This window comes from Carcharhinus amblyrhynchos, chromosome 12 (genome assembly GCF_965287045.1).
Source record: "Carcharhinus amblyrhynchos chromosome 12, sCarAmb.v2.hapA, whole genome shotgun sequence".
Taxonomy (NCBI): Eukaryota; Metazoa; Chordata; class Chondrichthyes; order Carcharhiniformes; family Carcharhinidae; genus Carcharhinus; species Carcharhinus amblyrhynchos.
Window position 1 is genome coordinate 90,347,043 of NC_137335.1, and position 26,042 is coordinate 90,373,084.

General features: G+C 45.5%; 1 pseudogene; it reads right to left on the bottom strand.

The window, feature by feature from the left end:
* Positions 1–11,197: 11,197 nt before the first annotated feature.
* LOC145350505 (uncharacterized) lies at positions 11,198–24,098 on the bottom strand (annotated as a pseudogene).
* Between the last annotated feature and the right edge of the window lie 1,944 nt (positions 24,099–26,042).

Consider the following 26,042-nt stretch of genomic DNA (forward strand, 5'->3'; position numbering starts at 1 on the left):
GCTGATAGAAAAGGTGAAGGCTCATGGGATACAAGGCCAGGTATGTAGATGGGTGGAGAACTGGCTTGGGAGGAGGAGACAGCGAGTAGTAGTGGATGGCTCCTTTTCCAATTGGAGGGCTGTCACCAGTGGTGTGCCGCAGGGCTCGGTACTAGGACCTCTTCTGTTTGTGGTATATATTAATGACTTGGAAGAGGGGGTAGGTGGTGTGATCAGCAAATTTGCTGATGACACTAAGATGGTTGGATTGGCAGGTACTGAGGAGCAGTGCCTGGCAATGCAACAGGACATAGACAGGCTGGTAGATTGGGCAGATAGATGGCAAATGGAATTTAATCTGGAGAAATGCGAGGTGATGCACTTTGGCCGGAATAATGTGGAGGGGAGTTATACGATAAAAGGTAGAACTATCCAGAGTATAGATACGCAGAGAGACCTGGGGGTGCAAGTGCACAAGTCCCTGAAGGTGTCGGTGCAGGTGCAGAATGTGATGAGGAAAGCGTATGGTATGTTAGCCTTCATAGGAAGAGGTATAGAATATAAGAGTAGGAGTCTGATGTTGCAGTTGTATAGAACGTTGGTTAGGCCTCACTTGGAGTACTGCGTCCAGTTCTGGTCGCCGTACTACCGGAAGGATGTAGAGATCCTGGAGAGAGTGCAGAGGAGATTTACCAGGATGCTGCCTGGTATGGAAGGGCTGTCTTACGAGGAAAGATTGAATGAACTTGGGCTGTTTTCCCTTGAGAGACGTCGGCTGAGGGGGGATCTAATAGAGGTTTATAAGATTATGAAGGGGATAGATAGAGTAAATGGTGGTAAGCTTTTTCCGTTATTAGAAATAGATAGAACGAGGGGTCACGGGCTTAGGGTGAGGGGGGCTAGGTATAAGACAAATATTAGAGGGCAGTTTTTCACGCAAAGGGTAGTGGGGGTGTGGAATGCACTGCCGAGTAAGGTGGTGGAAGCAGGCACGCTAGGGTTGTTTAAGAGTCACTTAGACAGCCACATGAGCGGGCTACATATAGGGGGATATAGTAGGCCTTACTAAACATTGTAGGCTTGGGAATACGTTTTGCCTCAGGGATGTTACAGTCTTTGTCTGTTTAATAACGAATTTTTTGTCTCCACAGGCAGTTAAGTCCAGCAAGGGGCATGCATGCGGCAGGTTGTAGTGGGCTGCTCTTGGATGTTGCTTCAGGAGTTGCCTATTGCTTCTTGTCGTTAGTGTGCTTAAACTGGATCATCTCGAGGGCAACATGACAGCTCAGAGACTATCTCTGTTGCTGTGCGGACACAAGGATTTGGGCCTGTGTCTGTGGGAGTTTGCACGTTCTCCCCGTGGTTGCGTGGGTTTCCTCCGGGTGCTCCGGTTTCCTCCCACATCCCCAAAGATGTGCTTTTAGGCTGATTGATTGGGTACTAAATTGTCCCTAAATTGGACCTCCCTGATCCTGGCACATTAGGTGTAGACTGAAATCATGAATAGGTCACTGAGACAGTGGGACGGCGGCGCGGGCTCGTTGGGCCGAAGGGCCTGTTTCCCGTGCTGTGTTGTTCTTTGTTCTTTGTTCTTTGTTCTAAGTATATTAAGAGCAAAAGGATAGTAAAGGATAAAATTGGTCCTCTTGAAGATCAGAGTGTTCAGCATTGTCTGGAACCAAAAGAAATGGAGGAGATGTTATATGGGTTTTTTGCATCCGTATTTACTAAGGAAACTGGCATGGAGTCTACGGAAATAAGGAAAACAAGTAGGGAGGTCATGGAACCTATACAGATTAAAGGGGAGGAGGTGCTCGCTGTCTTGAGGCAAATCAGAGTAGATAAATCCCCAGGATCGGGCAGGGTATTCCCTCAGACGTTGAAGGAGACGAGTGTTGAAATTGCAGGGATCTGGCAGATATATTTAAAATGTCGGTATCCACGGGTGAGGTGTCGGATGATTGGAGGATAGCTCATGTTGTTCCATTGTTTAAAAAAGGCTCAAAAAGTAATCCGAGAAATTATAGGCTGGTGAGTTTGACGTCAGTAGTGGGAAAATTATTGGAAGGAGTACTAAGAGATAGGATCTACAAATCTGGGATATGTTCGGCGCAACTTGTGGGCCAAAGGGCCTGTTTGTGCTGGAGTTTTTCTATGCTGTCTGTTCTATGTTCCAATACTTGGATGGACAGGGATTTATGAGGGAAAGTCACCATGGTTTTGTACGTGGTAGGTCATGTTTCATCAATCTATTAGAGTTTTTCAAGGAGGTTACCAGGGAAGTGGATGAAAGGAAGGCAGTGGATGTTGTTTACATGGACTTCAGTAAGGCCTTTGACAAGGTCCCGCATGGGAGGTTAGTGAGGAAGGTTTTCAAAGCTTGCAGAGGGATTTAGACCAGCGAGAAAAATGGGATCAAATTGTTTGAGGGATTTAACGCAGACAAGTGTGAGGTATTACACTTTGGAAGAAGAAATCAAGGTAGAACATACAAGGTAAATGGTAGGACACTGAAGAGTGTAGTAGAACAGAGGGATCTGGGAGTACAGGTACATAATTCACTAAAAGTGATGTCACAGGTAGATGGGGGTCATAAAGAGTGCTTTTGGAACATTGGCCTTTATAAATCAAAGTATTGAGTATAAGAGTTGGAATGTTGTGGTGAGGTTGTATCAGACATTGGTGAGGCTGAATTTAGAGTATTGTGTACAGTTTTAGTCACCTAACTACAGGAAGGACATTAAAAAGGATGAAAGAGTGCAGAGAAGGTTTACAAGGATGTTGCCAGAACTTGAGAAACTGAGTTACAGAGAAAGGTTGAAAAGGTTAGGACTTTCTTTCCTGGAGTGTAGAAGAATGAGGGAAGATTTGACAGAGGTGTATAAAATTATGATGGGTATAGATAGAGTGAATGCAAGCAGGCTTTTTCCACTGAGGCTAGGGGAGAAAAAAATTAGAGGACATGGGTTAAGGGTGAAAGGTTTAGAGGAAATGGGTGAAGGGGGAAAAGTTGAAAGGGAATATTAGGAGGGCATCTTCACACAGAGAGTGGTGGGAGTGTGGAATGAGCTGCCAGTGGTAAATGTGGGGTCACCTTTAAAACTTAAGAAAAACTTGGACAGGTACATGGATGAGGCGGGTGTGGAGGGACATGGTCCAGGCACAGGTCAGTGGGTTGAAGCAGAAAAATGAAGGGCCTCTTTCTGTGCTGCAGTGTCCTATGGTTCTATGGTTCAAATCTCCTCTCCACCTTCTCCCCCATGGAAATCAGTCCTAATTTCTACAATCCTTCTCCAAAGCCCAGGAGACTGTGTGCTTTATTAACTGCTCTCTCCACCTGTCCTGTCAGCTTCAATGAATTATACATTCACACACTCAGCTGCCTCTGTTTCTGCGTCCCCTTTAGATTTGTAACCCTTATTTACATTGTCTCTTTATGTTCTTCCCACCAACATGTATCTCCTCACATTTCTCTGTGTCAAACTTTATCTGCCACCTGTCTGCCCACTCTAACATTTTGTCTCTGTCCTATTGAATTTCCAAACGATATTCCTCACAGTTTCCAATATTCTCAAGTTTCAGATCACCCATAAATGTTGAAATTGTGCTCTGTACGCTAAGGTCTCGGTCATTCATGTATCTGAGGAAAAGCAAGATCCCAGCACTCAGCCCTGGGGATCTCCACTACAAATGATGGCTGATCTTGGGCTGCAACTCCATTCACTGCCTGCTCACCGTACGGCCATAAGACCATCAGATATAGGAGCAGAATTAGGCCACTCGGCCCATCGAGTCTACTTTCCCATTCAATCATGGCTGATAGGATTTTTATCCACATTCTCCGGCCTTCTCCTCATAATTCCAGATCCCCTTACTGATCAAAAACCTGTCTATTTCTGTGTTAAAGACACTCAATGACCTGGCCTCCACAACCCTGTGTGGCAATGAGTTCCACAGATTCCCCACTCTCTGGCTGAAGAAATTCCTTCTCATCTCAGTTTTAAAGGAGTGTTCCTTCACTCTGAGGTTGTGCCCTCGAGTTCCAGTCTCTCCCACCAGTAGAAACATCCTCACCACGTCCACTCTATCTGGGCCTTTATATCATTACACCGACCTTTAGATAGCATCAGCATCCTTTTGTTATATTTTAGACAGACAATGTAGGTTCCAAATCAATACTAACTTCAGCACATTGTCGATGGAAGAAATGTACCCAACTTCAAGTTTAATTCCTGGGGTTGAAATTGCAGAGGTGCGTCTGTCAACTCCAGTTAAACCCCGTCTCTCTGTCACCGTATCTCTGAATTCCCCGACAGAGCAAAATCTCTTTATTCCAGCCTTAAATGTATTTAACAATGGAGCATCCACATCCCTCTGGGTGCAGCACTGGAGAGATGGTTGCTGAGTGAGTGAGGTTTGGTGAGTGTGGACAGGCAGGGGAAGGCGGATCATTCCTCATCCTCCCAACTTCACACAAACATAAGAACATAAGAATATCAGAATTAGTAGCAGGAGTAGGCCATCCAGCCCTTCGAGCCTGCCCCGCCATTCAATAAGATCATGGCTGATCTGTCGTGGCTCAGTTCCACCTCCCCGCCCTCTCCCCATAACCCTTAATCCCCTCTCTTATCAAAAACCCATCAACCCACGTCTTAAAAATATTTAGCGAGGCAGCCTCCACCACTTCAACGGGCAGAGAATTCCAGGGATTCACCACCCTTTGAGAGAAGAAGTTCCTCCTCAACTCCATTCAAAACCGCCCCCCCTTAATAGTGAGGCTGTGCCCTCTAGTCCTACTGTCCTTTCTGAGCGGGAAGAGCCTCTCCACCTCTATCCTATCCACCCCATTCATCACCTTATATGTCTCAATGAGGTCTCCCCTCATTCTTCTGAACTCTAACGAGTACAAGCCTAGTTTATTCAGCCTCTCCTCATAGTTCAACCCCCTCAACTCCAGTATCAGCCAAGTAAACCTCCTCTGCACTCCCTCCAAGGCCAAAATATCCTTGCGCAAGTGCGGCGACCAAAACTGCACACAGTACTCCAGCTGCGGCCTCACCAGTGCCCTATACAGCTGCAGCAAGACCTCCCTACTTTTATACTCAATCCCCCTCGCTATGAAGGCCAGCATCCCATTAGCCTTCCTGACCACCTGCTGCATCTGCAGGCTGGGTTTTTGCAACTCGTGCACAAGGACCCCGAGATCCCTCTGCACCGTCGCATGCTGCAGTTTTTCGCCATGCAAGTAACAGTCCTTCCTACCATTATTCCTACCAGAGTGGACAACTTCACACTTCCCAACATTAAATTCCAATTGCCAGTTCCTGGCCCATTCGCCCAGCCTATCTAGATCCTTCTGCAGACTTTCCACACCCTCCGCACAATTTGCCGTTCCACCAATCTTGGTGTCATCAGCAAATTTCGACACCATACACTCGGTTCCCTCCTCCAGATCATCTATATAAATGGTAAATAGCTGAGGCCCTAGCACCGACCCCTGGGGCACTCCACTAGTTACCAACCGCCAATCCGAATAGCAACCATTGACCCCCACTCTCTGCCTCCTATTTGACAGCCAATCCCCTATCCACGCTAGCACCCTACCCCCAACTCCATGCCCCCTGACCTTCTGTAATAACCTCTTGTGCGGCACCTTATCAAACGCCTTCTGAAAATCAAGAAACACCACATCCACCAGCTCTCCTCGATCCACCGCCCTAGACACATCCTCATAGAACTCCAATACATTCGTCAGACACGACTTCCCCTTAATGAAACCGTGCTGCGTCTGCTCGATCAAACAATTCTCCTCAAGATGCCTCGCTGTTTTCTCCTTGATCACGGATTCTAACATTTTACCTACAACAGACGTTAAACTAACCAGCCTATAATTCCCTGCGTTTTGCCTGCCACCCTTCTTAAACAATGGTGTAACATTAGCCGTTTTCCAATCTTCCATCACTTCCCCAGAATCCAGCGATGTTTGGAAAACAATCACCAAGGCATTCACTATCACCTCCGTCATTTCCTTCAGAACCCTCGGATGCATTCCATCCGGTCCTGGGGACTTCTCCACAATCAGTCCCTCCAGTCTTTTGAGCACTGCCTCTCAAGTAACAATAATGTCATTCAGGCCCTCCACTCCTATCATCTTTCCATCGCTAACACCCGGCAAATTATTCACGTCCTCAAGTGTTTGGAAGTTCTCGGATTTTTTTGAATGTTTCCCTGCGATTCTTTGGTATTGGTGCAAACTGCCATTGGATCAGGGGTCTCTGCCCTGCTGTACCACTGATCTTTGGACTTGTTTCATGTCCATAAAAAAAGGCAACAATGATAGTGGAAGGAGCCATTCTGTGGCACTGGCCTTTCATTCCAGGCTGTTAACTTGCCACGTATGAAAGGAACAATTTTACCTGAATGTAATCAGCACAAACTGACAGAAACAGCTTCTGTCTGATTTTATTTCTATTCCGGTTGATGTACATTACTCAAACTGAAGCTGTAGTGTGTGTAACATTCTGATATTTTACAGAAGAATCATCCTACAATAATCCCTCGACTTCAGATCCCGTTGTGTTCAGCCTGGCTATCATTCTGTCCTTGGTTGTCTTGTTCTGCGTTGCTCCGCTCACAGGTTATCTTGTGAAAAAGAGGTTCTGTTCAGCAAGGAACTCCACACCAAGGTAAATATGATTCATCTTGTGTCTGTTGCTGTAACTGGACAGGGGCACGATTTTATAACTTGCTGCTTTTAGTGAGGAGTAACTTTTCCCTTGTAGTGTACAGTTCACGGGGAGTGACCTGCTACTGATGAGAGCCACACATGTCCAGATACTCAACTGGTGCCAGTCATCTCCAACTGTCACAGCATCACACTGACTCCAGCACTGACCAACAGGCACCTAACTGCTGCTGAAAGTCAGGAAGGTTTGAACAGTTAAAGTATGAAATATCACCCTCAGGATATAAGTGCTGGATAATTCCCCACCGAGCCCACCTAATGAACTCGATCAGAGCGCTGGTTTCATGCCTGTGTCTCGCTAGCTGCACAGTCCCTCATGATGCTCAGACCAAGTGAGAACAGTTCGAATGGACACTCTGTGTAAACAGCCTACTTCAGCCATTACCCTCCCCACAAGGAAACAATCCAATCATATTTACCCATCCTGATCAAGCTTCCCAGCATGCCTTCTGATTTTGGTCAAATTCTTTGTGTTATTGCTAGAGCAAGTTCTGTTTATTTAGGAATGAATCGATCGATCTTGTTCATCCGTGAAATCTTCCATAAAAAACTCAGATGGGAAATCCATGTTGAAAAATCTAAACTGCATCTCCACCCAGAGTGTGAGTATTACAGCGCTGTTCTGTGGTAAAGCCTCAATGAAGCTAATGTGTGGCATTTCTTTAGGGATCCTGATGGAGACCAGAACCCTGTGTCCGCAACAGTGGATAGTAAGTAAACTAATTTAATCATTATTGCAAAGTTTGGCAGGAATTACTCTCAATCCCAGATGTCCCTTTGATGTTGATCGTTTTGTGATGTAATTAACTTGCTAATAATTTGACCAATTCATTGTCTGACTGACAGAATTTCCTGTGAAAGGTTGTAAATCTACATTGTACAGAATGAAGATGGCAGGAGGCTGCCCCCAGCCTTGTCGCTGCACTGTGAAACACCCCCTCAGTCTGGCAATGCTGCAGCCAGTGGCTCCAAAGAGATAGAAACTTCCAGAAAGGAACAGCCTCCTCTGTGTCACCAGCATGTAGTGATCATGCCTTTGTAGATGGAGCACATTGTCCGTTCACAGAGGGATTCCTCGGGATAGAGAAGGTTCAGATCTGACCCAGTAAAGAGTTTAAAGATGGTGAGGTTTTGATAGAGAGAAAATCTATTCCCTCTGGTGAACGGATCAGTAACCAGCGATCATCGATTTCAAATCACTGGATAAAGATCTAGAGGGCAGATGGGGAGAAATGAGAGTTGTCGGGATGTGGAATACTCGAGCTGGGAATGTGGTGGAAGCTGATTCCAGAAATAATGGGAAAAGAGAGTTGGACAAGTGCTGGAGGATGAGGAATTTCCAGGATTGTGGATAAAAAGCAGGAATGTGGGATGAAGCACAATGGCTCTGTTAATGAGCTAGTACAGGCTGAATGGGGCGAATGGCCTCCTCCTGTTGTGTGAGATTCTGATTTGGATGATGAGTTTTTGAAGACAGTGCAGCTGATGGAGAATAATCCCCATCTCCCCCATTAGCTTCACTCTGAGAAAACTGCCCAAGGTGACACGGGCATTTTTCAATCGCTCTCATTCCAAGTTTCAAAAGCTCCATCTTTCCGTGGATCTATTCGGAAGTAACATCGTTGTGTTTCCTTTTAGATCAAACCCAGCGCAGCAAACGAGGAGCAGCTTCTTCTGCCTTGGTAAGGAAATGTCGTCCAGCTGTTGTGTTTTACTGTATTTTTCATACTTCAGCTTTGCAAACTGCTTCCAAAATAGGCAGCACATTGTATTCCACAGGAGCACCATCCATATTACTGTAAGAATGACAAATCATTGCAGTGTTACAGACAGGAGAGTGAGAACAACCTGCACTGAGTTCCCCACACCACCTGTCTGTCAGCAGAAGCACTTTTCAATTCTTTTTGAAGAATGTGGCGGCATCTTTTCCAAATCCTTTGGTTTGTGTGAACCAATTTCCGAAGAAACTGCAGGAAACTCGAGTTATCATTAACTCCGAAAGTGAACTTCAACCTGGGGAGGAATGTTCCCATTCCACCACATACACACCCCCTCACACACACACCCCCTCACACGCACACACCCTCACACGCACACACCCTCACACACACACACACACACACACCCCTCACACACACACCCTCACACTCCCCTTCACACACACACCCCCCATCATGCAGAGACACCCCCCTCACTCATGAGGAACTATTGGGAATAGGTTGGTCAGATTCACCTGTACTCTGTCCTTCTCCTGGCTGCTGCCTGACCTCTGCTTCTCTCGAGGAACTCCATTCCGACCCACAATGCACCCTCAGTATAGGGAAGGCTCTCCCTCCCGTTGTATCAAAGTGAGAATTGGAGATGTGTGAAAGAGAGATGAGATTGCTTTCACGGGATGTGGGTGTCGCTGGTTAGGCCAGCATTAATGAATGGCAGGACACTGGAAGCTCAGAGGGACAGATGGATTTTTTTTTAGAATCCTTAACGTTAGTTGTTGTTGAATATTTGACTTCTTTGAAAACTTCAAAAATTGGTTCAAAAATCTCAATTTTTCAAAAGATAGTTAGGATCAGGAAAACCATTCATCTCAATTTATGCATCAAAAACATCCCCAGATCCTCCATTGTTGCATCTCTTGGTTTCTTGAATGTTTCCAAGATTTTCTCTCTATATTCTATCGAGCGGTTATTAACTTATTGGCCACTTTAAAATCGAATTCAATGATCTATTGGCTTTATTGCTTGTTGCACACGTCAAAAGGAAGAATCTCTGAACTTCAGCCGTAGTTATTTCAGTCCCTGTCAGAGGAAGCGTTGTCTGTTCCTCCCTCTGCACAGCCCGTTATATTCCAGCTGCTCAAAATGACCCCTTACAGATTTTATCCCATTTATCTGATCTGAACTGCCTCTTCCAAACCCGTTGCATTTCCTAGTTTTATGATCTCGGCGAATTTGACCAGTTTTGCGTTCCCGAATTCAGCTCATTGATGTAAATTGGAGTTGGTTGTGGTCGCAATGCCCACATTTGAGTTCCGTGGTGAGCGCTCTTGCCCCGAGTCATGAAGTTCCACGTTCAAGTCCCACCCAGGAGTTAACGCACACGATTCATTCCTGACACTTTGTACCAAAGCAGTTTGTTGGAGGTGCTGCTTTTCAGATGTGGTATTCAGGTGGGATGCAAAAGATCCCACGACCTTGTCTTGGAAGAATAAGGAGTGCTGTCGCTGGTGTCCTGACCCTCAATAACCATCACGCAAAAAAACAGATTATTTGGTTATCACATTACTGTATGCAAATTGCCGGCCTCATTTCCTACAACAATTTGACTACAAATCAAAAATACTTCATCGCCGTTTTGGTGGTTGTAGGGCTGCTATATAAATGAAAATCTGCCTAACTCTCCATCTCCCAAAACTAGAGCTTTTCCAACGATCAGCCCTTGCTCCAACTTACAAAAACAAAAAGTAAGCGCCACATCCATCCAATGTCTTTTCTCCAGAAATCGATCATCACAAACCTCGAAATAAAATGAATTCCATTTCACTTAGGGAAGTGGATGGCAGTAATTTAAACCATGCATCCATAGCCAGTGAGATCTCTTAAATCATGATCACAGCAGCGACTTAAGTTTGGCGGGGTGGGAGGAGGAGGAGAGACACAAACGTGTCAGCGCTTTCACTCGGATAGCAAGTTCCACTGTAAATAAATCAGTTTCTGGAAATACTATAAGTAGACGTTGGCTCGGCTACAAACAAAGATCAAATTAAAGTCTGGCCAGCTATGTTTAAGAAGTGTGATCACCAAAACATCAACTACACACAAAACAAGGGTTTATTCCCATTCTGGTTAACTGGGATTTAAAGTGTGCTCCTGTTACCCACAAGAACACTCCACAGCTCAACTGTTGCCCACAAGAAGGCGCTCCAGGTCTGAGTGCGACATTAATTCGCCTCTTTCCACACGAGTTCATCGAAAAGCAAAAACACACAATAGCTGCTGCAAAAACTGAAAATTTATTGGCTCCCGGACTGTTGTTTAAACGGAGTTACTCATTAGTAATCTTCAGATCTGCTTTACATCTCACTTTTTTTTAAAAAATAAAAATAGCAAACATTAACATTCAGGAAAAAATCAAAATACATCCTCTACAATATATAATATCACTGTTTAAGTTTACCTTAAATTTTCCAAAAAACGAAACGCACGTAGTGGATTCGAAAAAAAACAAAAAAAAGATTATGGCGTTCTCTGAATTCCATAAACGATATATTTATATAACTGAGGTAGATTCCTGGGCTATAGATATTCAACCAGCAACATTAGATTGTCAACAAATTGAGACATTCAGTCACTCTAAAACGTGTATTCCCAGACTCAGTATAATCTCAATGTCCACGTATTTATTATTAGTCTAGGAAGCCTGGAAGGGGATATTTGGGCTCACAATGCCTTTTAAGGGTTGTTTTTTTTTTCATTAAAGGACCCTCTTGCTGACGCAGTTTCTGGTCTTCAGTTTAGGGATAGTGGGCAGCAGCTTGGAGAGTGGGCAGTGTTTGATGATGTGTCTCCGTTGGCACCGCACAGGGGGCATGTGTAGCGCCTGAGGATGGGGCACAGCACCCGGCCGTCGGGGCTCTTCAGGATGTGGCTGGTGGACAGGGTGAGCGACTCGTTGTTGTTCCGGCAGGAGACACAGATCTGCAGCTCTGCCTTGGCCCTGCCGGCTCACTGCTGAACAGGAGGAGGAGGGGGTGGTGGAGGGTGGTGCTGTTGTTGCTGCTGCTGCTGGTGGTGACAGTGGGCCAGTTGCAGGTGGCTCTTGTTGTCCATCATGATCACATCCAGCCGGTTCCAGTGGCCGGGCTCCCTCTCTCTGTCGGCCCGCTGCTGTTGCTGCAGCTCGCCGCCGCCGAGGAGGGGCTGAAGTCGGCGAAGCCCCCTCCAGCCCGCTGGCCCGCAGCGCGTCCTGGTGCGAGCACAGCCCCAGCTGCAGCGAGCGGGCCCGGCAAGCCGGGGGGGCGGGGGGGCTGCAGCTTCAGCTGGCCGCCCGGGGACAGTCCGCCCTTGCCCCCCCCTCGCCCCCAGCCTTGCCCTCCCCCCCTCGCCCCCAGCCTTGCCCTCCCCCCCTCGCCCCCAGCCTTGCCCCCCTCGTGCTCAAGCCCAAGTAGTCATTCCACGAGTTGCCTTTTCTTTACAGGAACACAAAGGGAGTTTATTCATTCGGAAACACTGTGCAGAGACCGGCAATCCCCCGGCTGTCCCAGTCCCTCAATGTCTTCAGACTGTCTCTGTGGAAGGTAGGATTCCAGCCCGTGGGGTGATTCCCCACTCTCTGTGCTCATTGGTTCCTCAAATCAGGTAAACCACTTCTGCTGTGTTGTCCTTAAAGGGACAGTCACCACATTCCCCCCATTTCACTCTTTTATTCCATCTTCAACAACTCAGTTACTCAAGACCAAATTCTAATGAAACATTATACACCTGAGTTGGACAATTATAAATCCAGTCTCTGAGGGGTTTTCTGTATTGTGTAGAACGGTGTATTTCTGCAGTCTGAGATACATCCACACAATGGACATTAACAGGAGCTACAATAACCACTCCCTCTTCTGGCACAGGCACTTCATCACAACTCGCTTCCACAGACACATCAGTTTGTCTATAACAGGCCAATCGGGTACTTGGTGCTTACAGGTTCAAAAACGTTTCCTGACGGTTCATTGATGAGATCTTGAGGCTTGTGTGTCCAAACACAAACACTTTTATTGGTCGGCTTTAACTATGTACAGCTCCAAATATAACCTTGCATGGAACTGTTCCATACAGGCTTGCTGCTTTTCCGTTTGCGGGACAGTTTCAGCAATCTTGTTCTGGGAGTCATCTCAGTTTCTTTCTCTGTCTGAATTGCTGATTCTGCATCAATTTCAATGTTTTTACCTCTTCAGTTAATCTCTCATTGTCAAGCTTCCTTCTTCAAGCTCTCATTCTCCTGATTCAATTCTTCACTGAACCTGTTCTTATTTCCAAGTTGCCTTCTGTGGAACTCAGTTTATTCTCTATTGTCTCATTAAATTCTCCTTCTTCTTCACTTCATTCTGTCAATTTTACAACTTTTTTTCCAATTTGTTGTCAGTGATTTCATCTTGTTGTTTAACACTGTGCAGAGGCCGGCAATCCCCCGGCTGTCCCAGTCCCTACACATCGTCAGACTGTCTCTGTGTAAGGTAGGACTCCAGCCCGTGGGGTGATGACCCACTCTTTGTCTCAATCAGTCCCTCAAGGCAGGTGACCCTCTGCTGCTGTGTTCCCTTGAAAGGGACAGTCACCACATGTACTTTACCACTTGCTGAATTAAAGTGTTTTAGAAATCAGCAGATTCATGGAAATATAAATGTCTCCAGATTATAATTCCTGACCCTTTGCCATCAGGATTTATTACTTTCCCATTTTTACAATAATACCTTGATCTAATCTTTACAGTTTACATCTTGTTACAGAAATTGGAAGATTCTCCAGCAGACTTGGACTCAACGTACATGGTAAATATCTCTCCCCACAATGCACTGGGATATGTCTGAGGATCAACATTCACCACATGCTCAAAGTTTTCCACTTTCTGCGATCTAATTGGTCCCAAGTATTGTATTGACAAGTCTATCCACCAATCACAAGCAATGGGAATGGGCTGGGTGACTGAAAAAATATCCAATCATGTTGGATTTCCCATTGGATTCTCATGTCATTGGCTGAGTGTGCTGGTGAATTACTATCTCCACTTTCCAATCTCATTCCTGTCCAATCCCAGCCTCGCATCATCACCCTCTCCTCCCCAAACCACAGGGACAAACCTCATTATCTCCCCCTGGAGCAGCACAGACTCCCTGCTCTCATTCCCAATCCCCTGTCTCCATGATCACTGTCAACCTCACGATGCTGTGGCCACTCTCTGTGTCGCACAATTCTCAGAGAGAGTGAGAACCCTCCATTAATATTCCTCCTCTCACAACCTCCAAACACCTCAAAATCCTTTACACCGAATGAAGAGCTTTGGACGTGCAGTCATTGCTGTTTAGGATAGAAAGGAAACAATTGGAACACAGCAAGAACACAGGGAGAGCTCTGCTGCTTTTAGAATATTAAATCGCAAATATGGGGTAAGGATTCACTGCGCCCCCTCCAGCCTGCTCCACAAGTCAACACAACCAAGGCCAATCTTCCCCCTCACATCCACTGTCCCAGCCATTCCTCAAACCACTTAATTCCCAGAGAGACCCAAAATCTGTCCATCCCAGCCTTGAATTCTCTCATCGATGGAGCACCCACACCCTCTGGGGCAGCGAGTTCCAAAGATTCACAACCCTTTGAGTGAAGGCATTGCTTCAAAGTCGTGCTGTGAGATTCAGCACATCCACCTGACAGAGGGCCTCGGTCTAACACCTCGGCCAAAAGACTGCCCTTCTGACACTGCAGCACTCCCTCGGTACTGCACAGAAAAGGCAGCCTGGGTTCTCGATTCAAATCTCGAGACTGGGGTTTGAAGCCACAATCAGCCTCAAATTCAAGCTTGCTTCCACTGAGCCAACACGTTGGAATTCGGGAAGCTGTCCATCCAAATAGAGTCAAAGAAATTACTGTCTCCTTGAAGGGGATGTTATTAGAATGTAAAAATATTCCAAATAAGCTTCTCATTGTACACATGTTACTAGATCACAATCTCTAACATGTCTCTATTTTCTGTTAGGCATTACAGCAAAGACCTGAGTCTATATACAGTGACCTGAAAGGTATGTTTCTATTCCATTTCACCAAGGTTCAGGAAAAGCAGCTGATTTAGAACAATAGAATCCCTCCAGTGCAGAAAGAGGCCATTCAGCCCATCGAGTCAGCATGACTCTCTGAAAGAACATCTCACCCATGCCCTTCTATCAGCCCTGTTCCTGTAACCCTGTGCATTTACCATGGCCAATCACACATGTCTAACCTTTACATCTTTGAACACTAAGGAGCGTTTTACAATGGATTATCCAGCTGACCGACACATCCTTGGACACTAAGGGGCAATTTACCATGGATAATCCACGTAACCGTCACAACATTGGAATGTCCTGTTTTGTATCAATGGTGAAACTGAGGGAAACTTTCACTCAGAATGAACCCTGAACCACATCTCTGCATAGAATTGACAGAGAGCTGTGAGTCCAGTGTGGCAATGGACCATTATTAACCCCGTGGGCTAACACTGTGAATGCTGTGTGTGATATACAACAAATACAAGTACACATATACACCTGGACCTGAATATATACAAATAGACACACACTCACAAATGCACATAGACACACAAACATCCACAAACACACATGTACTTACACACATACATTCAGTAAAACGCACACACACATTTCACACCATGGTTCCCAATATGTGGAGTGGGAATACTGAACAATTTCACTTCCTACCCCCTCAGTGTTAAGACCAACTGTAGCCCCGACTCCCATTCCATCTGGGATCAACTCACTCAGCTCAGGCTGGAGATAGAGTCTTAGAGTTTCTAGCCATTAATAAAGGAATTACAACCTGGAGAACCTCATCAGCCAATGGGAACATAGAACATAGAACATAGAACATTACAGCGCAGAACAGGCCCTTCGGCCCACGATGTTGCGCCGACCAGTTACAAAAACAATGACCCACTAGCCTATACCAATCCCTTTTCGTCCATAAACCTATCCAGAGATCTCTTAAACGCCCCCAAACTAGACGCATTTACAACTGCAGCAGGCAGGGCATTCCAATCCCTCACCACCCGCTGGGTAAAGAACCTACCCCTGACATCCGTCCTGTAGCTACCCCCCCTTAATTTAAAGCCATGCCCCCTCGTGCTAGCTTTCTCCATCCGAGGAAAAAGGCTATCACTATCCACCCTATCTAAACCTCTAATCATCTTATATGTTTCAATAAGATCCCCTCTTAGCCGCCTTCTTTCCAACGAAAACAACCCTAGATCCCTCAGTCTCTCCTCATAGGACCTCCCCACCATACCAGGCAACATCCTAGTAAACCTCCTCTGCACCCTCTCCAACGCCTCCACATCCTTCTTGTAATGCGGGGACCAGAACTGCACACAGTACTCCAAGTGCGGCCGCACTAGAGTAGTGTACAGTTGCAACATTACACTGCGACTCCTAAATTCAATCCCCCTACCAATAAACGCCAAGACACCGTACGCCTTCTTGACAACCTTATCTACTTGATTCCCAACTTTCAGGGATCTATGTACACACACACCTAGATCCCTCTGTTCATCCACACTATTCAAAGTCCTCCCGTTAGCCCTATACTCGACACATCTGTTGCTCCTACCAAAGTGAATTACCTCACACTTCTCCGCATTAAATTCCATCCGTCACCTCTCGGCCCAGCTCTGCAACCTATCTAAGTCTCCCTGCAGACGATGACACCCTTCCTCACAATCTACCACACCTCCAACTTTGGTGTCATCAGCAATGATCCTTTATTCTCACATTTGCTGCAGGATTAATTTTGGAAACTGAAGTATTTTTAATTTTGTTTGAACAGGCAATAAACAAACTCGTGATTCCTGAACTACAGAAGATAATGTTCCAGATGATCCCATTCTGACAGCAGGGGCATCAGGACCAACAGGAACATGTTTAAAACAGTGTCCTCATTTCATTGATCAACTCCTTATCCTCACATTCTCCCCACTTCCCCAATTCTACCCAGCATCTTTCCCCATTTCCCCACGCGACTCTGTAGCTCCTCACCAATCTACCTCCCTTCACCCCATTTCCCCATTCTCCATTACGTTCTTCTCAGCAATCGATCCACCTTCTCCCTGATACACAGTCCTAACTCCTGATCTTCCAGACTAACACCCAACCCAACGAGCCATCCCCTCCCCCCACACCCTGACCCCACTTGTCTCCTCATTAAATTCCTCAGTTCCGACTCTCTCCATAAACACTCCTCTGTGATCCATTAATTCTCCCTGATCCCATGGCCCAAGGTTCACAGAACCAGAGAATGGCTACAGTACAGAATGAGGCCATTCAGCCCGGTGTCTGTGCTGACCCCCTGAAGGAGCAATTCACCAAATGTCACTCCCCTGCCTTTTCCCCGGAGCCCTGTCAACATTTGCCTTTCAGATAAGGATCCAATTCCCCTTTGAAATCCTTGATTAACTCTTCATCCACCACACTCTCTCAGGCAGTGCATTCCAGCTCTTACCCAGTCGCTGGGTCAAAAGGTTTCTCCTGGTGTCGCCATTGTTTCCTGTGATAATTACTTTAAATCTGTGTCCTCTGCTTCTCCATCCTTCCAGCAATGGGAACAGTTTCTCCCGATCCACTCCGTCCAGATTCCTCCTGATTTTGAACATCTCGATTCAATCTCCTCTCAATGTTCTCTTCCCCAAGGAGAAGAGTCCCAATTTCTCCAATCTATCTTCAGAACTGAAGTTCCTCATCCCTGCAGCCATTCTCATGGTGATTCCTGACACCAGAAGTGTGGTCGGATGGTCAATAGGATCGAGGAGGTTTGTGTGGGGCTGGAAGAAATTCCAGATGGTGTTTATTACAGTAAACTTCAGATTTCAATCTCCCTAATTATCACTCTAATTTTTAGCTTGAGTTTATTTCTCTCAGTAGTTTTATACTCGACTATCTTAGAAAATCCAGGTGAGCAGTGTACCTCAGATTTCATAGAGCTGTGTAGAATATACACACAGAAATAGGCCATTCGGCCCGTCAAAGCGAACACAATCTGAGCCCATATGTAGCAAAACCGGACAACATTCAGTCTTGGGCTGACAACTGGTAAGTAACATTCCCACCACACAGGTGCCAGGCAAAGTCCATCTCCAACCAGAGAGCTTCTAACCGTCTCCCCTTGGCATTCAATGGCATCACCATCACTGAATCTCCAACTATCAACATCATGGAGGTTACCATTCAGCAGGCACTGAACTGGACTGGCCTTATCAATACTGTGATCACCAGAGCAGGTCAGAGAGAGGGAATTTTACAAATAGTAACACAATTTCTGACTCCCCAAAGCCTATTCACTAATTACATGTCACAAGTCAGCAATGTACTGGAATACTCCCCACTTGCCTGGATTGGTGCAGCTCCACAACACACAAGAAGCTCGAAACCATCCAGGACAAAGCAGCCCCGCTTGATTGGCATCACATCTACAGACATTCACTCCCTCCACCAGCGACACTCAGTAGCAGCCGTGTGCACTATCTACAAAACACCCAACAGCAATTCACCAAAAATCCTTCAACAGCACCTTCCAAACCCACGACCACTTCCATCTGAAAGGACAAGGGCAGCAGATACAGGGGAACGCCACCACCTGCAAGTTCCCCTCCAAGTCACTCACCATCCTGACTTGGAAATATATCGCTGTTCCTTCACAGTTGCTGTGTCACAATCCTGGAATTCCTCCCCTAACAGCATTGAGGGTCAACCCACAGAACATGGACTGCAGCGATTCAAGAAGGCAGCTCACCACCACCTTCTCAAGGGCAACTGGGGATGGACAATAAATGCTGACCAGCCAATGATGCCCATCTCCCGGGAATGAATCAAAAAAATCCCACCACTCTTCCTTATTTGCTGACTATCTTTCCCATAACTCTATCGATGCCAATCGCATCAATGAGGAAATGGAGCAGGTTTTAAATAATTTATATTTGTATTTGTGGGGATTTGAAATAAGTTCTCGCTTCAATTAAGCTTCATTCTGTGATTCTGTATTTGTGCTAAAAAGGTTAAATCTTCAATTTTAGTTTCATTTTTAAAAGTTGCTTGCGAGTCTGTAGCACGGTTTAGATGTCTGCATTGTAATGATGGTTTTACAATGTTAAAGCTAATACAGGGTTAAATAAAGAGGCAATTGCTCAGTAACCAGGGGCCACACACAGACAGTCAGAGCAGTTAGTTCAGTTGAAAGAAAGTAACCCAGGAGTAAGCAACTCTCTCAGAAACTGCTAAAAAATGTGGGACAATGCACAGTGACAGAAAGCTAGCCCCAAGCTACAGAACAGAAAGTCCTCAAGACCAGGGAATGGGACAGAATGGAGTTCCAGGAAAACTGTGAAGATAAAGGAATGAAGAACAGAAATTTGTGAAAAGGTTGTGTTCAGTGAAGTCAGGAGCAGAGAGAGAGAGACTCCAAGTTAAAGACAGAGCTGCAGGGTACAGACCTGGGGCATGCCAGCTTGTGGAAGATTGGTAACAAGTTAGTGCAGCCTGTGAAGCAGCTGTGTTCTGTTGGGCATCTGAGAGAATGTGTGGAACATGAAGCTAGAATGTATGTGGCAATCCTGGGCAGAGGAATACTAGAAAGAGAGGTTGAAACCCTGGAGGTGGATCCTTGGTGATGACAGGAAGTAATAGCATCATTTGGGAGAAGATTCCAAGGCATGCTCTTCGAGAGCAGTGGTTGGAAATCCTCATGTGAAAGTCAGAGAACCAGTGAGGCCAATTGGCTCACAGCGTGATTACCATTGGTGGATTGATGGGAGAAGAGGCGGGGGAGGAGTTTGGGTTGCGGGGGTAGAATGGAAGAGAAATCAACAGAAATTGTTTTGGTGGCAGCTGTCACTTAGTTTCAGAGTGTGGGATGTCCGACCACAACTTTTCTCTTGGTTTATATGGACTGTGTGCTTACTGAGTATATTCGAGTTGAAGATAGCATTTAGTAACTTGTGTTATCCCTAACAATCTGTACATATCTGTAAAAGTCTAACTGGGTGAAAGAATAGTGTGTTCTAGCCAATCTTTTCTTGAATAAATGTTTGATCTTTTGTTAAGAGTTGATTGGCAGTCCTGTGACTCTGTTCAGCAGCTCCATCCATGGATCCAAATAAAAAATCCATCAAACCAGCTTCCACCCTGGCCTCTGACTTGTTCAGCAGTGACATCCGCTGCATCGGAACACTTGAGCCACTTGCTGTGAGTTCCACATTCTGACCACTCTCTGGGGAAAGATCTTTCTTCTCCATTTCCCATTGGATTGATTAGTGACTATCTGATATCGATGCTCTCTCTTTTCATTCGTCTCTGCAAATGGAGACTCTCTCTGTCACGCTATCGAAACCTTCCATCATTTTAAACATCTCCATTAGATCACTCATGTCCTTTCGGGAAGGAAATCTGCCGTCCTTACCCGGTCTGGCCTACATGTGACTCCAGAGCCACAGCAATGTGGTTGAGTCTGAACAATGCCTGCTGAGATGGAGGGTAGTTAGTGATGGGTAATAAATGCTGGCCCAGCCAGTGACACCCACATCCCGTGAATGAATTTGCAAATAATCATTTGTCTTCTCTTTACAAGAAAGAAGAACCCAGCCCAATTATCTTTTCCTGACGGGAATAAAATCCAGTCCTGGTGTGATCTTTGTGAATCCTCTTTGTACATTCTTCAAAGCCTCTCCATCTTCTTTCTAAAATAGTGACCAGAAATGTACACTGTGGTGCAAATGGTGAGGAAGTGAGGATTGATAACAGCTCAGTGAAACGTCACTACTTTTCAATCCTATCCCTCGAGAAATAAAACTCAGCCTTTGTTTTGTTTCTGTGATGACCTTATTGGTCTGTGTTTTTCCTGTCAGTGATCTGTGTGTATACAACATCAACTGCTCTACCTTTGTCTACATACTTAGTTACCTCCTCAAAGAATTCAATCAAATTTCTGAGGCAAGACTGACCCCTCACAAAACCATGCTGAGTATCCCGGATTATGCTGCATCTTAGCAAATGGTCATAAATCCTATCCCTCAGGACTCTTTCCACTAACTTACCAACCACCGAAGTAAGACTAACCGGCCTATAATTACCAGGGACATTCCTATTTCCTTTCTTGAAGAGAGGAACAACATTCACCACTTTCCAATCCTCTAGCACAGTCCCTGTGGACATTGAGGTCCCAAAGATTAAAGCGAAAGGCTCCACTATCTCATTCCATGCCTCCCAACCTATCCTGGGATGTATCCCATTTGGCCCAGGGGACTTTTCAACCTTCAGGTTTTTTTAAAGTTGCGAACACATCTTCCCTCAGAACATGTACCTCCTCCATCCTGTATCACTCACTCATCCTGAAAAACATGGCCCCTCTCCTTAGTGAACACTGAAGAAAAGTATTCATTCAATGCCTCTCCTATCTCTTCTGACTCCATGCACAAGTTCCCACGACTATCCTTGACTGGCCCTAACCTGACCCTGGACATTCTTTTGTTTCTCACATTAGAGTAAAAAGCCTTGGGGTTTTCATTTATCTGCCCCCTCCGAGCTCTCTAAGCCCTTTTCTCAACTCATTCCTTGCTACCTTGTAACCCTCAAGCGACCCAACTGAACCTTGTTTTCTCATCCTTACATACGCTTCCTTTTCCCTCTTGACAAGACATTCAACCTCCTTTGTGAACCATGGTTCCCTCACTCGGCCATTTCCTCCCTGCCTGACAGGGACATACCTATCAAGGACACGCAGTATTGGTTCTTTGAACAAGCTCCACTTTTCATTTGTGCCCATACCTGACAGCTTCTGTTCCCATTTTATGCTCCCTAATTCTTGCCTAATCACATCATAATTACCCCTCCCCCAATTATAAACCTTGCCCTGCCGTGTGACCCTATCCCTCTCCATTGCAATAATGAAGGACACCGAATTGTGGTCACTATCTCCAACGTGCTCTCCAGAAATAAATCTAACACTTGGCCCGGTTCATTACCCAGTACCAAGTCCAATGTGGCCCCACCTCTTGTCGGCTTATCCACATATTGTGTCAGGAAACCCTCCTGTACACAGTGTACAAAAACTGTCCCATCTGAACTGTTCGAACTATAAAGGTTCCAATCAATATTTGGAAAGTTAAAGTCACCCATGATAACTACCCTGTGACCTCCACAACTATCCATAATCTGCTTTGCCATTTCCTCCTCTACATCTCTGTTAATATTTGGGGGCCTGTAGAAAACTTGTAACAACGTGACCAATCCTTTCCTATTTCTAACTCCAGCCCATATTACCTCAGTCGGCAGATCCCCCTCGAAATGCCTTTCAGCAGCCGTTAAACTATCCTTGATTAACAATGCTGCTCCTCCACCTCTTTTACCACCTTCCCCACTCTTACTGAAACATCGAAACCCCGGAACTGCCAACAACCATTCCTGTCCCTGTTCTAACCGTGTCTCTGGAATGGTCACACATCATAGTCCCAAGTACCAATCCAAGCTCCAAGTTCACCTTCCTTATTCTGGATGCTTCTTGCATTGAAATGGAAACACTTCAACCCACTATCCTGTCTGCCTGTACACTCCTGTGGCCATGGAAGCTTCCTCAGTACCTCACTACACTTAACACTGGCTTTTGAACAACAGCTCATTTTCCCATCCCCCTGACAAATTAGTTTAAACCACCACCACATCCCCACCCCCAAGAGCCGTAGCAAATTTCCCTCCCAGGATATTGGTGCCCCTCTGGTTCAGGTGCAAAACGTCCTGTTTGTACAGGTCCCACCTTCTCCAGAATGTTCTCCAATTATCCATGTCAATGAAACCCTCTCTCCTACACCATCCCCGCAGCCACTTGTTAATCTGCACTCTCTCCCTGTTCCTCAACTCACTAGCACGTGGCACCGGCAACAAACCAGAGATGACCACATGCTTTATCCTGGCTCTCAGCTTCCATCCTAGTTCCCTAAATTCCTGTTTTAAATCACCGTACCTTCTCTTACCTATGTCATTGGTACTGATGTGCACCATGACTTGTGACTGATCCCCTCTCTCCTTAGGGATCCTGAAAACACGGTCCGAGACGTCACGGACTCTTGCACCTGGGAGGCAACATACCATCCGTGAGTCTCTTTCGCTGACACAGAACCTCCCATCTGTCCCTCTAACTATTGAGACTCCAATAAAAGTATTGCTCTCCTGCTCTCCCCGCTTCCCTTCTGAGCCACAGGGACGGATTCAGTGTTGGAAATCCAATCACCTTGGCTTACCAATGGTAGGTCGTTCCTCCCCCAACAGCATTCAACACGGTAACTTGTTACCGAGGGGAACGACCACAGGGGATCCCTGTACTGACTGCTTCCTCCCAGCCCCTCTCACCGTCACCATCTATCTTCATTCTTCGGAGTAACTGCATCCATGACGCTCTATCTATGACCACCCCTGCCTCCCGAATGATCCGAAGTTCATCCAGCTCCAGCTCCAGTTCCCGAATGCAGTTTTTGAGGAGCTGGAGATGGGTGCACTTCCCACAGGTGAAATCAGCAGGGACACTGACGGCGTCCCTCACCTGGAACATTCTGTAGGAGGAACATTGCACTGCCTTCCCTGCCATCCCCTCTGGATAACTTGCAGATAAAACAAGAAAAGGAAAGAAAGAGCTTGCCTGATATTCACTCACCCCCTTTAGGTTAGAGGAGGTGGAAGGGACACTACAAGTGTAGTGTCTCGGGCTTAGGAACCACCCAACTTATATACAGAACAAAATAATAGTTGGCGGAGTGGGGCTGGGGGTGCGACAGGACAGATGAGAGATCACGTGATGGGAGATAACTCTTTTTTAGTCAACCTTTGGTGGTTTCCAAAATGTTCCAAACTTGAAGGTCAGAGAGTGTAAGCTGGGCCTCTCCTCGTGAGAGTTCAGAGGAATGGGATAATCTAATTGAAGCATCAGATTCTCAGGGGGTTTGACGAGATGCGCTCTGAGAAAACATTTCCCCTTTTGGGAGAATCGAGAAGGAGGGGCAGAGTGTGAGATTAGGGGAAATGGAGTGAGGAGAAACTCCTTCTATCTTCTTGTTAATCTTTGGAATTCTCTTCTCCAGAGAGAGAGAGAGAGAGAGTTGGTCACTGAATATATTCAAGGCTGAGTTAAACAGATTTTTGATCAATAATTAAGTTAATGATTGTGGGAAGCAGACAGGGAAGTGGAGTTAAAATTGCCATCCAATCAGCTATAATATTATTGAATGGTGGAGTTATACCCAGTGGGCTGAAGGACTGACTCCTGCTCCAATTTCTTAGGATCTTACATTGGTTTTGACTGGCTGCCCTAACATCTCCTCAGTGTCTCAGAGTTAATTCTGTTTTAACGCTCCTGTAATGGCTTTACTACCTTTACAGCTAAATAAATGAAAAATATTACTGTTGCTGAACCTGCTACTCCAACAATTTTCCCAGGAACACTTCACTGCTGATTATATTTTTCTTGAGTTCCTCCCACTGTTCCATTTCCTCTTTTACAGCTATTTCTGAGATGTTACATTGATCCTCTCGAGTGGAGACCAATGCCAAATGTCTGTTCAGGTCATCTGCCATCTCCTTATTTTCCATTATTCATTCCCCAATCTTATGAATTTAAACTCTTTCCAGTCATTTAATTTACTGTGACAAACCAAGGACAGGCGTTAACTCAAATTCTCCAAAACAAACTTCAGTTTAGTTAGCACTTTAGATACCAAACTCAAACTTACAACAGTTGCAAAACTTCAACTCTTAACTGAACATTAACTCGAATGATTTAACTGAAAACAGATGCTAACCATTTCGAACAAAATGGCCAGGCCCATTCCCAATGAAGATTCTGCCCTCATGGTCCTCCTCTGAAGATATTCTTCAATTGCATTCTTGTGATGGTTAATCCCTGCCTTATCATTAGAGACAAACATGTGTCTCTATTCTCAGAATGTCCTAACCTTCCAGAAAGTTCTGCAATAATCAGCCAATGGTGTAACCAGAAACCGATCACATTATCAGACCAGGCCAATGGAGTTACTGACAGAAAATTCCAGAATGCTTGGTTTAAATGGCACGTAGGTCACATAGCCATCAGCCATATATGGATACGGCAGGAAATCTCAGCATCATCGAGTCCAGTCTTATCCAAACATTCTCCCGTATTTGATCAGCGCAGCAAGGGTCAGGTCACAGCTCACAGACCAGTTCACAGCTCACAGCAACTTTACAGGTTACATCTTTCTGCCTCCGCTCCAGATACACTTTCCAACAGACCAACACTCACTTTATGAGATATTTTATTATTGAAATGTCTGTCAAAATTGTTCTCGCAGTTTGTAATATTCCTCGCTAGCTTTCACATGTATTCTATTTCCCATTAGGCTTTTTGCTGCATTTTGCATCCTCTCCAATCCTCTGACCTGTTATCCTTCCTTATGCAGTTCTGTGCTTTCTCTTTACGTTTGATATCATCAACTAAAAGAGAGAAGGTGTGATCGCTCTGGTTCCTATGTTTCTTGTTCTTCTTCATAACTTTATATGTTATCTGATATACTGACCAATAATGGGGAACTGGCGCTGAATATATAATTAGTTTCATTCGAAATTAAACCTCTCACTTTGAAAAGTTCCACCCAGGAAAGGGGAACAGCCATTGGCTCATTGCCTTCCTCTTTATCCACTCTTTAACTTCATTCACTGGTGAAGAAACGGAAATGAAACCAGCTGCAGTTACTGGGACACTTTGTGTTTCAATGTGTTTACTGGACATACAATAAACGGTGTGGAGAAACAGGATTGTCACTCTGTCGAGATGATCAGTAAAACTCTTTTTGTTCTGACTCTGTCCCTCTGTGTTTCTGGGGGTAAGTACAAGTTATGGTTTGGTTTGAAGAAGTTTCACCTGTGATTAAAATAACTCTCCCTGGTTTGTGCTGCTGTGTGTGTCAGCTCCTGTATTGTGTGTGGATTCCACAGTTAGAACATTCAGAACTGGAGATTTATCATTGTATTGAGATAGTTTAGTGTATCTGACACAGAATTACACAGGCTGGGAACACGGGTCACAGAACTGAGTGTTCCACCATTCTTTCCAGTTTAATGGGACAATGGGTTTGACTGACAGTCTGTACATTAAGTGGGTGTATTTGTGGGCACTGCGAGGCAGCAGTGTTAACCACTGTGCCACCGTGCCCCCCCACCACGAGCAACACTACCCCACCTCCTGTTTCTGCTTTTCCTGAGCTTCCTAAATGTTGACTATCCTTGAATATTCAGTCTCCAGCCTTGGTCCCCCAGCTGCTGTGTCTCCGTAATGCCTATTAGATCATTCCTGTTTGCTTCTGTTTGTGTCATCAATTCATCTATTTATTGGGAATGCTGTGAGCATTCAGAGTGATTTTCATTCTGTATTTTGAACATTATTGGGGATTTTGACTCGATTTGATGCAGGCCTTTGTTTCTGCAGCCTTTGATTATTGCTTTTCAAATTCCCATTCCAAGCTTTTTCTCCCATCTGAATTCCCAGCCAGGAATACTCAG